Raw genomic sequence first — 17,156 nt, forward strand, 5'->3', positions numbered from 1 at the left:
ACAGAGAACAGATAGAGAGGTACAGAGGCACAGATAGAGAGGTACAGAGGCACAGATAGAAAGGGACAGAGAACAGATAGAGAGGTACAGAGGCACAGATAGAGGTACAGAGGCACAGATATAGAGGTACAGAGGCCCAGATAGACAGGGACAGAGAACATATAGAGAGGTACAGAGGCACAGATAGAGAGGTACAGAGGCACAGATAGAAAGGGACAGAGAACAGATAGAGAGGCACAGAGGCACAGATAGAGAGGTACAGAGGCACAGATAGAGAGGTACAGAGGTACAGATAAACAGGGACAGAGAACAGATAGAGAGGTACAGAGGCACAGATAGAGAGGTACAGAGGCACAGTGCAGCCAGAGAACAGATAGAGAGGTACAGAGGCACTGATAGGGAGGTACAGCGGCACAGAGCAGCCAGAGAACAGATAGAAAGGTACAGAGAACAGATAGAGAGGTACAGAGGCACAGATAGAGAGGGACAGAGAACAGATAGAGAGGTACAGAGGCACAGATAGAGAGGTACAGAGTCACAGATAGACAGGGACAGAGAACAGATAGAGAGGTACAGAGGCACAGATAGAGAGGTACAGAGTCACAGATAGACAGGGACAGGGAACAGATAGAGAGGTACAGAGGCACAGATAGAGAGGTACAGAGGCACAGTGCAGCCAGAGAACAGTTAGAGAGGTACAGAGGCACTGATAGGGAGGTACAGAGGCACAGAGCAGCCAGAGAACAGATAGAAAGGTACAGAGAACAGATAGAGAGGTACCGAGGCACAGATAGAGAGGGACAGAGAACAGATAGAGAGGGACAGAGGCACAGATAGAGAGGGACAGAGAACAGATAGAGAGGTACAGAGGCACAGATAGAGAGGTACAGAGGCACAGATAGAGAAGTACAGAGGCACAGTGCAGCCAGAGAACAGAGAGAGGTACAGAGGCACAGTGTAGTCAGAGAATAGATAGAGAGGTACGGATGTTTGCAAATTAATTAAAATGTGTTATTATTTGTGTATGTATTTAATGAATGCTTGTTTCCATACTTTTGTGTATTGTTCTACCCTTCAAATCATTGACAAGGTTTAGGGCGGGATACCACTCAGTACTGACTAAGTTCCCAATAATGATTCAGGGGGGGTCCCTGGGATCGAGTAATGATAAAGTGGTGGTCCACACAAGTCAAAAGGTTGGGGATCACTGTGTGTCCAGCCCGAACAACCTGGTAAAGAGCCCCTCCTTTCAACCAACCCAGGTAACATACTTTACTCACTTGAAGTTATTTAAAAAATATGAACACACTCACATCATACCCACATCACTCCCCTTATGACACGCCTTCCTCTCCGGTCTCAACACCTCATCCCTCCACGTCCTCTCACCCTCCGTACACATCTATCTACCTACGGCCACCCCATCAACCCCTTATACTCCTCATCACTAAACCTTTCTGCAAGTTTATAGCCATTCCTAATCCTACGTACCGTCTACCTCACGTCTACCTCTGCTACCCACAGCCCTTCCCCTCTTTTCTTTCCTCCCAACACTACTATGCTCTGCCTCTCCCCAAGTTACCTCTGCCATCCTTGTATATCACCCCAACATCCAGAGGCGCTCATAAATCTAGACTACCAACCACCTCCCGCCACACCCACAATCACCACCTTCTTCCCACATGTCACTACATTCCTCCTCCCTCACACACACACCTCCCAACAAGGCTTAACTCTAACACAACCCACAAGGGAAGTCAGTGTCACTATATGTGTCTGAAAAGGCACAATTTCTGGACCTTTTAAAGCTCGCTGCTCTTCAGAACTGGATCATAACTATTCAAGAACACTGTACATCAACATCAGTGTACCATCATTTAATAAAATGACTAATTATCTGCCCACAGGTTTCTGCAGGACATAAGGAAAGTGTACATACAATCATTATTCCAGAAGAACATCCTGGACCCCGAAGACCATAGTAACTATGGGCCAACTTCTAATGGAATCTTCCTTGGCAAAGTCTTGCCTTGGAAAGAGCAGCATTTGTACAGATCTCCCAATACCTAGAAGACAGCCATTTACTCTTAGATTAAAAAACAGAATTCTGCCCTCGAAGGGGCAAAGAATCTGCTCTAATCACCATATGGGATTACTTACAATACGCTGTTGATAAAAACAGCACAGCAACACTTTTCCTGGACCTCTCTACAAATTTCAACACAGTTATCATAAATGTTCCTTTTCTGCATGGTCCCTGTAGAATTTTTGACTATGTCCGCACCTATGTTTGCTGGTTTTAGGACTTTGTGCATGGTGTCTTTGCTACTCAGTGCCACAATGTGTGTGCCCTGGTCCTAATTTTATATTGCGAAAATTGGTTTCACCCAATTGGTCTATTTAACTCTCCTATAATGCCATTGTAGATGGTGCAGAAAATGCACCTATGGCGTGGAAGTTAATTGCGATGTGTGGCTGAGTTGTAGCTTTAAACCACCCACATGTATGACAAAATATATGAGGCCTATTCACAAACTGCACTTTTGTAATAACTTTAGTTGTGCTAAAATAGTCCACTCACATACTACAAAATGCTAGTCACAAACCTACGTGTGGAGACCTCGGCTTCCGCCTCCCCTATCTTCTCTATTGTAGAGATCTCTGCCCCGGCTACAAAAGTCTCCCCAGGCGTAGGTATATGTTTTAGTAGTAAATGTGGGAGGAACCTGTGGGAATGGCTGGAAATTTAGGAATGCCTACTACTAAATGGGAGGGGACTATGGAGGAGTAAAGAGGGATTTAGGAAGGGGTCAAGAGGTGTTCAGGGAGGGATATGCAAGTACAAACACAACAACAAAAGAGCAAGTTTATTGCTCCTCTCAAACTGCAATTTTTAAGTAATTGTAGCTAAACAGAACCCATAACATTCTAAATATACTCCAGCCCAGCCTCAGAGTAAGTCAGGCGCCACATATGGCCACCTATAGGTACCACAACATACTCCGATAGAAAATAATGAATTCAGAGATTTAAAATAACAATTTGTAGGAATTAATGTTAAATAAAGTAAATTATTCTGCATTTGAAGTAACATGTATGTATATTTTTAAGTGTCAAAAGTTATATTGATTTTAAAATGATTATTTTGAAATTAAATAGATAATATTTACTTTTCTTTCAAAATAATTAAATACAACCTGTACATTTATTATAAAATTAAAACAATGAAAATTAAGCAAATGAATGTTAATATAATTCAGTAACATATTAATTATATATTAAAATCATGGGCCGGATTTATGAAAATATTTCAAATAATAATTATACATTTAATTTCTATATTTTAATTATTTATTTCTTTATTACTCACTTATGTGTTAATGTGTTGTAATATTAATTATTTTAGGTGTAGGTAAATGTTGCTACGGTATTCATGGTGGTTGTTACTTATTCTTGTACAGTCTGGGCAGTAGTATTGCTATGATTAATGTTATTCAGTAGTTTACCTGACAAAGTAGTTGTGAGTGGTTTTGATTCTCCTGCCATGTTTCTTTTAATGGACATACTTTCTCTTAGTGCAATGATTCTGATTGATGTGATTTCTTCAGTAATATTGTTCCTGATCTGTATTCATTTTCCAGGACACTTTTCATTCAGCCCTGCCAAATTTACCAGTCCATGAGTGATGTGCTGCCCCAGCCCAGGTTTTTTCTTTGAATCTAGGACTTACAGACTTGTCTTGTTTCTTTCAATATAAAATGGGACTATAAATACCAGAATAAATTGGAAAAATGCTGGACTGGGGCAGCACATCATGCATGGACCTGGGAAACATGGCAGCTATCTATGATTATTTTCCCTGAGAAAGCATGCCACAGTGTCAGTATCAGGGGCAGGAAATGAATTGAGCTGTTCACACAGTGAATTGAGCTGTGATTGTTTGGCCTCTGCAACAATCCGACTCACTGCGGCTTGCTTGGTTCCTTTGACGGTTCATCAATGACTGATTCTACATGTTTTGGCCCTGGTTTCTGTGCATTTTGATACCTTCTATGAGTTCCTCTTTTGAACAGAGGGCTTCTAACCGATGGAAATAGCTATTCAAAAGCAGGACCCTGAATACAATGGACTCTTTATTGGTCTGCCTTACAAGTTTGATTCATGATTGCCAGTGTTTTAACTTCATTCTTTTTTCAGGTGCTCACTTATTTTTTATCAATTATTGTAAATAAATAAATTTTTTATCCACTTTGTCCTTTGTTTTAACAGCAGCCATCCCAAATCCTGTCAAGCTGCTTAAAAAATGTGCCACAATATTCTCTCCAACGGGGCCTCAACAGTCTAAGAGGCGAGACCTACCTGCGCACCACAGTCCTTCCGTGAGTTCACTGAGAAGAAACACAACCCAGAGCCAAACCAACCTATTCAACCAGCACCAAGGCCTTTTTAAACACTCAAAGACTGTCTCATTCTTTTCAGGCCCTACCCATGAAGTACACCACAGATAAAAGCAACACCAGACACAGTTTTTCACAATGAAGATCAAAAAGAAGACTTTGCACCTATAACACCATATAGAACACCATTGCCCTCCCTTCCCACTCTGCATTGCCCTCATTTGGACCAGATTCAAACAATTTTAAACACACACTTCACCAACATTTTCACAGCCCTCAGTTCCATGACTTATGAAGGCAGCATGTAACCCTCAACCAATTTCAAGCCTATATCCACAGATATCCTAGATGTCAAGTATGTACCAGAAACAGAACCCCACCAAGACTGCCAACGCCGCAAAACAAACCCAGGTTAAAGGTTGGCTCTACATTATGAACCACAATGACTTGACTCAATATTTCTTGGACTCCAAACATTAAAATTTACCATCAAAAGTGGCCTCTCCTACAGTACACACATAGCCAATAAATGGCACCTTTTATTTCTAATCCAAAAAAAGTTAAACACTCCAATCCTAAACAACTTATTTGCAAGCCCATGATAGTTCGGATTACCTGCAAGACCTGCTGTGGCATTGACAACACAGTAACCACCAGCACCATCCTAATTAGGTGACTAAGGCCCTCATTATAAACACGGCGGTTTTAACTGCTGTGTTCATGCTGGCGGTCATTTAACTAACCGCCAGCCCCCTGGGAATCCGCCAGTCGTATAATGTACAGTCTGCTGGGCTGGCGGGCGGAAACATTGTTTCTGCCCGCGGGCCCAGCAGAATGCATGGCCGGGAAATTGACGGCGGGGGAACCCGCCAGGGAAAGGCTGGTGGCAGTAGGGATCATTACCCGAGGGGCAGCAGCACTGCCCTGTCAGATAATGATTCCGTCCACTGTCAGGCTGCCTGTCAGAGGCAGCCTGGCGGTGGAGGAGGGCCGTCTATGGCATCCCTCCCTGTGTTCATTATGTGGCGGTCTGGTCCACCATGCCGATGGTGGTATTTACCGCCACCGCCGGCATGGTGGCCCAGACCACCCAGTTCATAATAAGGGCCTAAATCGTTGTCTTTGGAGGAGAATATAATACATGCAGCTTTCATAATGCCAACTTAGAAACCAGGAGATGCAAATAGGAAAATGTCAGAATACAACTCTTAATAAGTTATGCTGCTAAGATTCGGAAAAAGCATAAATTACAGCTCGCTCCATCACTCCTTCACTGTAGAAATGAACAAAAACCCATTGTTCATCAAACATTTTATCCACAATCGATAGAACCACTGGATTGCTCTTCCACAGACAGCATTTGAAGAGAACCCCTACTCTGCTGTTGACCCTATTCTAACCAACATTTACTGCCATCCACTACTCTTTCTCTACGTCAGACCAAACAAATGAATAGATAGAAACAATGTAGTCAATGCCTTAGTCACTTATCTCTCCTGGAACACTGAAGGCTGGGCATATCCTCCCAGTCATGAAGAAAGCAATCCTTGATCCCGATGACCTTGCCGGATACCAACTCATTGCACACCTATTTTTCCCTCGGGATGATCATTGAGAAAGCTGTGTCCATATAACCATATCAAGAGCTCCCTCAGTCACTTTCCACATGAATACCTATCTGACTGCCGGTCACGCGTCATCATGGAAACAGCAACCACCCCAGTTATGGACAGTGCGTTCATTTTCATCAATAACTGCTTTCCCCATTGATTCGGCTTGACATCTCTGCTGCCTTTAACAGTGATGACTATCAAGACATGACAAACACCTTGAAAACAGGACTAGGACAGAGTGTCCCAGTGGGCAGTTCAAGATTTCAAAGACTAACATTTACCCGAGGATTGCCACAGGGTTAATCTTAACCCATGCGATCTTCAACCGCTAAATGGAGACTGATGGAAACCAACTCACTGATCAGAAAATCATGATAGAAGTGCTCTTAAAAGGAGGAAATCACCTCATAGCAGAGAAAAAGACTGTGACCCTCATTATGACTAGGGCGGTCTTTCCTCATAATGGCGTCCATTCTCGCTTGCTTGCATCTGGTTAGCAGTTCCAGGGTGGAGACGGTTTGCGGCTAGAAAATGTGCAAGATTCATCTCAGGTTATTGGCGTGGAAGGCTGACAGCTTAATGATGTCTCTTTTCATCATCCACCACCATCGTGATTCATACAAGAGTGTGGACAGAACACTGGTAAAGCCTCAGCTTGGTGTTGGGACTGTACTGAGATGATCTCCACACACACATTGCTCAGCAGCCTGAAGGCATTCCTGGCCTTGTTCAGCCTGCTCTTGATGTCACTGCCCGCCCCTCCATCATGTCTTATAGTAATGCCTAGATAGGTGAACTCTTCAGTAAAGGCTAGGCTGTCTCCATCTTCCTTGAAGGGTAGAAGGTATGGGATGCTGAGTGACATGACTTCTGATTTCTTTGTGTTGATTTTCAGGCCCACTTGCTGTGCATAGATGTCGAGGTGAGATGCCTTATCCTGCACATGTGGCGTGTGTGAGAGATCAAGGCTAGGTAATCCCCAAAGTGAATGTCCTCCAGTTTAGAGAATCAGGTCCATCTGACGCCTCCAGCTTGGTCTTCAATTGTGTGTTGCATCACCCATCAATAACTAGGTTGAAGAGTATGACTGCTAATAACCATTCCTGTCTCACACCTGTCTTGACTTCGAAACTATACTCACTATCTCCAATCTTGCAGGTGAAATGGTCCTAGAAACTCTTGATGAGAAGAACTATATGTTGTGGTATACCATAAGCTCTCAGTATATGGCAGAGGCTTTCATGGAGGACACAGGCAAAGGCTTTTTAAAAATCAATGAAGTTGATGTTGATGTCATTGCCACTTTGTTCACTGCTCGATGATGCTGCTTAGAGTAAGGATGTAATCAATACACCCTCTGCCCTTACGGAACCCGGCCTGTTTGTTTCTTACCAGCTTTACCACAACTTCAGAAATACGCAGTATAATGATTTTCACAAGGACTTTACTCAGGACTGACAGAAGGATGATTCCACCCTAGTTATTACAGTTGGTTAATGCTCTCTTCTTTGTGATCTTGAAGAAGATGATGCCATGGTTCCAGTCATCTGGTACTTTCTTTCCCTCCCAAATTGATAGGAGGACCTATGACGATGTTTCAGACTCTGCCTTCTTTTTTATACATTTCTTTATTGTGATTTGCATAAAACACAAAAAAACAACTGTAATAAAGTACAAAGTACCTCAGAAAGGGGCATATTTACAAAGAACTGGCACAGCAGGGCGCTGCGCCAAAATTGGCAGTGCCGTGCTGCATCAGTTCTGAAATGCAGGGATGCGCCATATTTGCACAAATAAGGCGCATCCCTGTGTTCCCCCTGCGCTGGTGCTAAATTAGCTGCCGAGCACTAATGTGGCCACCATTGCACCATGATGCGAGGATGGCTGAGTTGTAGGGGAGATTGTGTCTGTACAGGAAGGAACACTTTCCTGCACAAAAACAATCTTCAGAGGCGATTCACAATTTCTATGTGTGCTGTAAAATGCAGTACACATAGGAAACGCAAAAAAAAAATCTCCTCGTGGCACCATGCAAACGCTATCCCTGGGGTGGTATTAGATTTTGGCACTGACACAGATTTATGATTTCTTGTAAATCTGGGGCAGAGTCAAAATGCGATGGGTGTTGCTGTGGAACGCCCGCACCAACACCCATTGCACGCCCCTTCCGTTGAAAGTGCTGCAAAATATTTCCCAATGAAGAGGCTAAGGACAGAATGACCCCTGACTTTCCTGTACCTCAAAATTGAAGTTGTCGAAAATGGCTAATGATTAGATTAAAATAAAGTCCGCGCCAATTTGTCTAGCAAACGCCTGTCCATCCCTTGCTGTTTGGTCGATCCTGCTTCGTTCCCTCTTCTGATCCCTCCATCTTTGGCCTGGTCTTCTTCCTCATTGCCAGCCAGACACCTAAAGTTGTCTACCCACTGACAATTCATTTTACACCGTCGCATTCACAAGGCTCCATGTGTCAGAGTATTGTTGGAAACAATGTTTAGAGATGCAATAGCTGCATTCTGTACGAACACCAAGCAGCTCGCAATCAGAATGTTTGATCACAATGAAACCCTTCAGATCACCACAGTAGCTGTTTTCCTAAATAAAACAATTGCTTATCATTCACCTTTTCTCACTGTAAACTATTGGGCTTTTTTACAAACCCTTTGCACCATCGGTGCGTCACTGTTTTGACGCTTTGGCGGCGCATACTGCAGACCCATATCCACAAGGCCACCCAAAGCCACTGTACCTGGCTATTCATGGCCTTGTATATGTGATGTAAGGGCACAGTGCTGCATTGACTTACATTGCATCAGCGTGGTGTACCATGGGCGTTGCAGTGGGTTTTCCCACACAACACCCGTGGGTTTCGACGCACTCTCAGATTTACAAGAATCTGTAAGCTTGGGAATCCGTCAAAGCTGTACGCCCCCCGTTTGAGGCGTAACGAGGAGACACATCTTTATTTCTCCTCGCTGTTTCCTCATTGCATGTGTGCTGTATTCTGAAACATACATGGAAAGAGAAAAATGCAGCTCTGGATTGCTTTGTGCAGGAAGGTGTGCCTACCTGCACAAAAACAATCCTGCTGACAACACAGGCACCCTTGCACCATGCGTTGGTGCTAGGCAGCAAACTGTAGACCAGGACAGGGGAGAGGACAGAAATGCACCATATCTAGTAAATACGGTGCGTTTCTGCCCTTTCCCAGTGGTGCAAGGCAGCGCAGCAAGGTCACCTGCTGCGCTGTCCTGCACCACTGGGCTTTTAAATATGCCCCTATGTTTTTTTTAGTACTTTGACTCTCAAAATCCTAGTCATTTTAGTTAAGATGCCTGGGAGACATGCATAAATTAGTGGGTTCAATGACCTACTAAATGTATATGGCATTTATAGGGCAAAACATCTGATACAAATCCTTGAGTTAAAAAAATCATGCCAATAAAAACAATTAACTGAAAATAATCGGATATTGTGCAAGTAACTGTCAGTGTTACAATGACGTGGTTAGTTTGTGGGTGGAAGTGACTGGTTGGATCAGCTCAAGAGGTACCACAGGGTTAGGGTTGACATATGAGACCAAGGTTAGGGGAAGGGTACAATATAAGGTATGGTAAGATGTTACGTATAGTATTTGTCATAGTACAAGAATTAGCATTAGGATCGGTGTAGGAATCACCAGAGGTCTCCCGCATATTAAATTCAAGTATTGGCTATTTGACAAACCCAATTGGTTGTGGGTCTAAAAGTCCAAGATGCTGCCTTTGCCAGTCTTTTTTGCCAATCACATGTGAACATCTCAGCACCGACATAGGGCTCCCAAGTATATTGACGAAGACACAGCACAAGTCCCATGCAGGAGGTCATCAACTGAAGATTCAGATGAGAAATCTGGAGGGAGATGCTTGTGAGAGCAAACACAAGGCAACACCACTTGGATCACGGCCTGATTCAATTTTAAGTGAAAGACCACAGAACCACCCAAGAAGTGCTCTTTTGTCACACAAGTTTGCCTTTGCTTATGGTAACCTGGGATCTGGCTCGCTCAACTTTCTTAGTCTTCTTGATGTCTGTGAAGTAGGATTCATGGTGCATGACCAAGCCTAGACAGATGTGCATAGTAGACCCACCTGCCATGAATGATTTTATGTGATGTATACTTTAACTCTTCTTACTAACCTTGTACGTTCTGTAAGGCACCCATAAAACTTCATAAGAAGCAATGTAAAGAGACTGGACTTTCATTACTAGAACATGGCTGAAAGGTAAGTTGTTACGACTCGGTCGTCCCATTTCCAGGGGGCGCTGTAAGGGGGCTGTCAGAAGCCTGGGAATCACCTTGAACACCTATCTAGAGCCCCTTGCTGACTCCTGTTTGTTTCTCTTTTCTCCATGGTACACTTGTGTAGGACTACATTTGCTTCTTGGGACTGCAAATCCCATAATGCACAGCTTGGTAGTCAGGAAAACCCGGATTCTGTTTCCCATTGTTTTCAATGGGAGAAGTCCAGTTGCTCCTTTTCACTGGATCCTCTCCTCCAGGACTTGCAAGTGTCCGAAACCACACACACCTGAAACCTCTCCTGTACAGCCCAGCTTGGAACTGCTTATAAGCAGCCATTTCCTCAAGCTCCCCGTCGTGCATCGGACTTCAATTCCTTTGTGTTACAGACCCCTTGTCGGATGGTGTTCCAGTTTTGTTCCTGTTCTGTTCCAGCCTGATCCTGTTTCCTGTTTCTCTGCCCTGCTCCTGATTGTTCCAGCCAGAGTCTGCTCCCTACTTCTTAGCCTTGTACCTGTTTGTTTCTTCCAAAGCCTGCTCCCTGTTTCTCTGCCCTGCTCCTGCCTTGTTTCAGCCTGAACCTTCTCTCTGTTTCCCAGTCCTGTTTACTGCTCATTTCCTACTCCCTGTATTCCAGTCCTGTCCTTGCCTGTTCCAGCCAGAGCCTGTTCTCAGTTTCCCAGTCCTGTCTCTGTCTGTCCCAGCCAGAAGTTTGCGCCCTGTTTTCAAGTCCTAGTCCCGCCTTTGCTTCAGCCTGAGCCTGTTCCTAGTTCTTGCCTCTGCCTCTTTGTTTGTTCCCTTCTGTTTCTGTTTCTTCTTGGTTCTTTGTGTCTGGTAAGTGTTCTATCAGTCTTCACCAGTGTATACGTGTCCTCCTGTGTACTGGGGTTGGCTCCTGGTTTCCAGGAGGCAATTCCAGCCCCCATCCTTGTCCAGTGTTATACGTTGTATTTCGTGCCTAACAGTGACAGTGTGCTATTGCTGTTTTCTCAGGAATCGCCACTGTGTTTCCAGCTGGACCCACAAGAGCGTGTCCTGTGTATGTAAGTACTATCCTTGTTTGTGCTCTAGGGTCCAGAGACAGAATCACTTCTGCTGCCTCCTTTCTATGGGGCTGGCAGGGTGACTATCTGTAAGAGCAAACTGCACAGAGGCATTGAGATTCCCTGTCACTGTGGGAGGTTCTGCGCCTTACTCTGTGTACAACCCCAGCGTGTTTGTCCACTGGTAATCCGTTTCCTGTTTGTTCACACAAGGGTTGCTCTGCTTTTACTTTCCTGTTTCCTGTGCCTATCCATAGCTGTCCTTTCCGTGTATGCCTTTAGCTGCTCTTCTGCCCCAGTACACTACCTCTGTAGGATATTCGGTGACCTCAAGGGGTGTCCCAACCAAAGTCCTGATCAGCCCTGCCCGAAACCGTGACAGAATGCACGACCCAAACATTTCAAGCTCCCCTGGCAGTAAAGGCACACACAAACCTAAAATGCTTTCCTATCATGTTAAGACACCCCTTTCTAAACCTAGACTTTCTCAGAAGACCTCTAAAAAAGGCCTTAGTTTAAAGGATAGACTTGTTAAAGAAAATCAAAGATTGCAAATGCAGTACTACATTGCGTGGCTTGCTGATTCCTCAATGTTCAGCTATTATAATATATGTGATTATGACCCCCAATCCCTGTCTGTAGAAGAATTACAAAGTAATAATGAGTTTTTGGAGGTTCTATTACCTCAAACAGGGGAGAATGTTCCTAACAGTGAAAGTGCTTTTGCTACTTCTGCACAAGACATTTACTATCAAGAAAACCTGGTTAATTCCTTGCCTCATGCTAGTGCATCCCAGATTCACTTCCAGCACTCTGCCAAAACAAAGAACCCTGACACTGTTCAAGAAGCCACACTACCGATTCCCTTGTTTTCTGTTGAGTGCTTCAGCCCATCTAGGCCAGTTTCTCAGAATTCAAAGTGCAGTGCTGACTCTTATAAAGACCTATCAGTCCCTCAGAGTTTTCAAGTCAGCAGGCTAGACCCTGTATCTAAGGGATCAGTAAAAACTGTGGGATTCCTTAGTTCAATTCAAAAAGCTTGTGCTCTTCCCAAACTGGATGATAATATACCAGTCTCAATCCCTAAAAGCTCTGCTAAACCCTTTTCTATTCTGAGTGGGTTTGATAACAATATGGACATACACACTCTAAAAGAGCAGTTTTGGCAGATTAAAAGGCAGATATTGGACTTCTATGATGAATATGTTATAACATACACTAGAAATCTTGCCCGTGGGCTCTTTTCATCAATGCATATTTCACTGTTGCCAGAACCAGACATTCTGTTTATCTGTAAGGTAGAGGAAGTAACAGAGCAGCTGATGGAAACTACTGCAAGGCAATTTGAAAACTTGAAAAAAGAAAATGATCACCAGCTTTGGCTTAAAGAACAGTATGCTACTTTGTGTGCCTCTCCAAAGACTTCTATAGAGCAGATTGTCCCTTCTATTAATGACAGTCAAAAGACAGCTCCAGTTATAAATATATCAGCCTCTTCTTCAGACTCTCTCTCAGCTTGTAGTTTTCCAGAGAATATCCCTGTGCAGTTGACTGAATCTCTGACATCTCTGAGAGATTTGACACCTCTTGATTCAAAGGATGGATCAGAGTCTTCAGAAGGAAGTGTCTCAGCGCCTCTATCAGAACAAATAAAGCCAAAGGAAGAAGAGAGTTCTGATGCAGACTCCAATAGCTGCACCTTAAGAAACCAAGATATGACTTTACTGGAGATTAATGGCAAGTTGTGCACCAGTGTTGAAGAATCTGAATCTAGTGATGACAGTGGTTCCTGCCTTGCCGTGAACAAACCTGCAAATAGTGCTGTTCAAATGGCGCACACACCAAAATTTTCAGATTGTGGGGATACTCCTGCCCTTTCAAACAATATCATAGAATTTTCAGATAATGAAGAGACAGTTCCTGGTTCAAGTGAACTAATGGATTTTTCTAACCGTGAAGAAATACCCGCAATTACTAAGAATGTAATGGACTTCTCAGAAAGTTTAAAAATCTCTTCTGTGTCAAAGCAAACTGTGGAGAATTCAGACAAGGAAGAAAGCCAGCAATCTGAAACTAAACAGCCTGTCATAAGAAATGAGAGCCTTCTCCTAGAACTGGACACAGTTGCAGCCTCAACCACTGATCCTGACCTGCTGATCCCTGCCAATGTGTATCCTGTTTCCAGCTCCACGATTAGTGAAGACAAGATCTCTGAGCTACCGGTATCTGATCTTGATGTGAAACCAGCCACACCAATGTCACCTGCTGTGTCCCTGAAACTAAAGACTCCTAAAAACCAGCAAACTGAAAACGAAGCTCAAGTACTGAAAGATGTAATATTTCCCACTGAAACTAAAGACTTGAATTTGAATCTTGTATTCGAAGATCTGATGATAAGTACTGTTCTTACTGTTTTATTGCAAGAAACCATCATCAATTCAAAGGCTAGAGCTGAAAATGTAGGTAACAGTGTAAAGGTGATTTCTGAAGAGACTCCAGTTCTACTTCTTTCCAAAGAACAACCTTTCAGTGTAAACAGAGTTGAAGATCAACTATCTGTAGTAGAAACGCCTTGCAAAGAAACCATTTCTGATACCACAAACACACCACAGAGCACTTGCAATAAAGAAATCCCAGTCTTGTCTGAAGATCACCCTAAAGAATTAGCTTGTGGAACTTCTAAATTTTCAGATGTTAAACCAGTTTCTAAAGACTTGAAAACTCTTGTTGCTCCTGAATTTGATACTCCGAAGTCATCCAAGACGAAAGAAAATTCTGACTTTTTCATGTTTACTTTGAGAACACCAGTTACCCATGTTTCCCAAGTCTCTATGCTTTGCAAGCCTCAGACCACAATCCATGTAAATACTGCTGCAGAAACAGACAAATCCCGCTTGTCAGAAGGTGTTACAGACCTGACAGTTACTAATAAACCAATCAGCTCCTCCAAAGAGGAAAGTATTGAACAGGAAACTAATGTCATAAAGAATACAGTCCGTAATGCCATTCCAGATCTCCTTGCTCCTGAATCCACTTCACCAGAAACCAACTCCATGCACTCCTCCCATATCAATCGAACAATAAAGAGGAAAGACATCAGAGCCCATATGGGTATTAATACATGCTTTGCTCATTGGAATATTCACCTATGGCAGGGCTGTAAACTTATCAACCAAGGTTGGTGTTGGATTTTCTTGCTTTGGCTTTTCCTCTTCAACTTTTTTCAGCCAAAGGATCGCCTTCTCTTCTTGAGCGGACTGGTGGGAGGGGGTATACTGTTACGACTCGGTCGTCCCATTTCCAGGGGGCGCTGTAAGGGGGCTGTCAGAAGCCTGGGAATCACCTTGAACACCTATCTAGAGCCCCTTGCTGACTCCTGTTTGTTTCTCTTTTCTCCATGGTACACTTGTGTAGGACTACATTTGCTTCTTGGGACTGCAAATCCCATAATGCACAGCTTGGTAGTCAGGAAAACCCGGATTCTGTTTCCCATTGTTTTCAATGGGAGAAGTCCAGTTGCTCCTTTTCACTGGATCCTCTCCTCCAGGACTTGCAAGTGTCCGAAACCACACACACCTGAAACCTCTCCTGTACAGCCCAGCTTGGAACTGCTTATAAGCAGCCATTTCCTCAAGCTCCCCGTCGTGCATCGGACTTCAATTCCTTTGTGTTACAGACCCCTTGTCGGATGGTGTTCCAGTTTTGTTCCTGTTCTGTTCCAGCCTGATCCTGTTTCCTGTTTCTCTGCCCTGCTCCTGATTGTTCCAGCCAGAGTCTGCTCCCTACTTCTTAGCCTTGTACCTGTTTGTTTCTTCCAAAGCCTGCTCCCTGTTTCTCTGCCCTGCTCCTGCCTTGTTTCAGCCTGAACCTTCTCTCTGTTTCCCAGTCCTGTTTACTGCTCATTTCCTACTCCCTGTATTCCAGTCCTGTCCTTGCCTGTTCCAGCCAGAGCCTGTTCTCAGTTTCCCAGTCCTGTCTCTGTCTGTCCCAGCCAGAAGTTTGCGCCCTGTTTTCAAGTCCTAGTCCCGCCTTTGCTTCAGCCTGAGCCTGTTCCTAGTTCTTGCATCTGCCTCTTTGTTTGTTCCCTTCTGTTTCTGTTTCTTCTTGGTTCTTTGTGTCTGGTAAGTGTTCTATCAGTCTTCACCAGTGTATACGTGTCCTCCTGTGTACTGGGGTTGGCTCCTGGTTTCCAGGAGGCAATTCCAGCCCCCATCCTTGTCCAGTGTTATACGTTGTATTTCGTGCCTAACAGTGACAGTGTGCTATTGCTGTTTTCTCAGGAATCGCCACTGTGTTTCCAGCTGGACCCACAAGAGCGTGTCCTGTGTATGTAAGTACTATCCTTGTTTGTGCTCTAGGGTCCAGAGACAGAATCACTTCTGCTGCCTCCTTTCTATGGGGCTGGCAGGGTGACTATCTGTAAGAGCAAACTGCACAGAGGCATTGAGATTCCCTGTCACTGTGGGAGGTTCTGCGCCTTACTCTGTGTACAACCCCAGCGTGTTTGTCCACTGGTAATCCGTTTCCTGTTTGTTCACACAAGGGTTGCTCTGCTTTTACTTTCCTGTTTCCTGTGCCTATCCATAGCTGTCCTTTCCGTGTATGCCTTTAGCTGCTCTTCTGCCCCAGTACACTACCTCTGTAGGATATTCGGTGACCTCAAGGGGTGTCCCAACCAAAGTCCTGATCAGCCCTGCCCGAAACCGTGACATAAGTAGCAATCTCACCTTGCACTGCATCAACTGCACACTCTTCAATATTCTCAAAATATTCTCATTGAACTTCACGAAAGCAAATCCACAATCAGGACGTGTGACCATCAAGCAGTGACTGGACAAATGATATTCAGTCCTTACCAATGATCTGGTTGTTTTCTTCCACAATGTTTGTATCAGTGCTTAATTTGAGCCGGGGGTTTCCGGTGCAGGGCACTGACACTTATTTGTCTGCCTCAAGCATTTACTATGAGCAAAAGACACATATGGAAAAGACAGAGGAAGAGAAAAACGAAAAAGCTTCACAAAGAGAGAAAGCAGAAGGCTGCAAGAGTGAGCTGAAGGGGTAGGGAGAGGCAGTAAATGGATTAAAGAGGCCCAAGATGGCTACAGGATTACGCTGCCTCAGTATTCCCTGCTCGCACATTTAATTGCAGCAGCTGCGTGTTTCAGAGGACAGCTTTGGGCACTAGCACATTTTTATTTATAAATTAGGCACTGGTTTGTATCCCAGCAACAGTGGCAAAGGGATGCAGGCAGGCGGGTTTCAGTTCCATTCCACCTCCAATGACAGCCCTTCCCAATGTAATGCACGCTTGCTGGAGAATCAGGAGGACTTCAAAGGGAAAAAATAAAAGGGGTCATTCTGACCCCCGCCGGCGGCGGATGCCGCCGGCCTGGCGGGAACCGCCAGAAGACCGCACCGCGGTCAAAAGACCGTACCGCGGTCAAAAGACCGCGGCGGTCATTCTGAGTTTCCCGCTGGGCTGGCGGGCGACCACCAGAAGGCCGCCCGCCCGCCCAGCGGGAAACCCCCTTCCACGAGGATGCCGGCTCCGAATGGAGCCGGCGGAGTGGAAGGGGTGCGACGGGTGCAGTTGCATCCGTCGCGATTTTCAGTGTCTGCCACGCAGACACTGAAAATCTATGTGGGGCCCTGTTAGGGGCCCCTGCACTGCCCATGACAGTGGCATGGGCACTGCAGGGGACCCCAGGGGCCCCACGACACCCGTTCCCGCCAGCCAGGTTCTGGCAGTGAAAACCGCCAGAACCAGGCTGGCGGGAAGGGGGTCGGAATCCCCATGGCGGCACTGCTTGCAGCGCCG

Source organism: Pleurodeles waltl, chromosome 8 (assembly GCF_031143425.1).
Source record: "Pleurodeles waltl isolate 20211129_DDA chromosome 8, aPleWal1.hap1.20221129, whole genome shotgun sequence".
In the NCBI taxonomy this organism is placed as follows: domain Eukaryota; kingdom Metazoa; phylum Chordata; class Amphibia; order Caudata; family Salamandridae; genus Pleurodeles; species Pleurodeles waltl.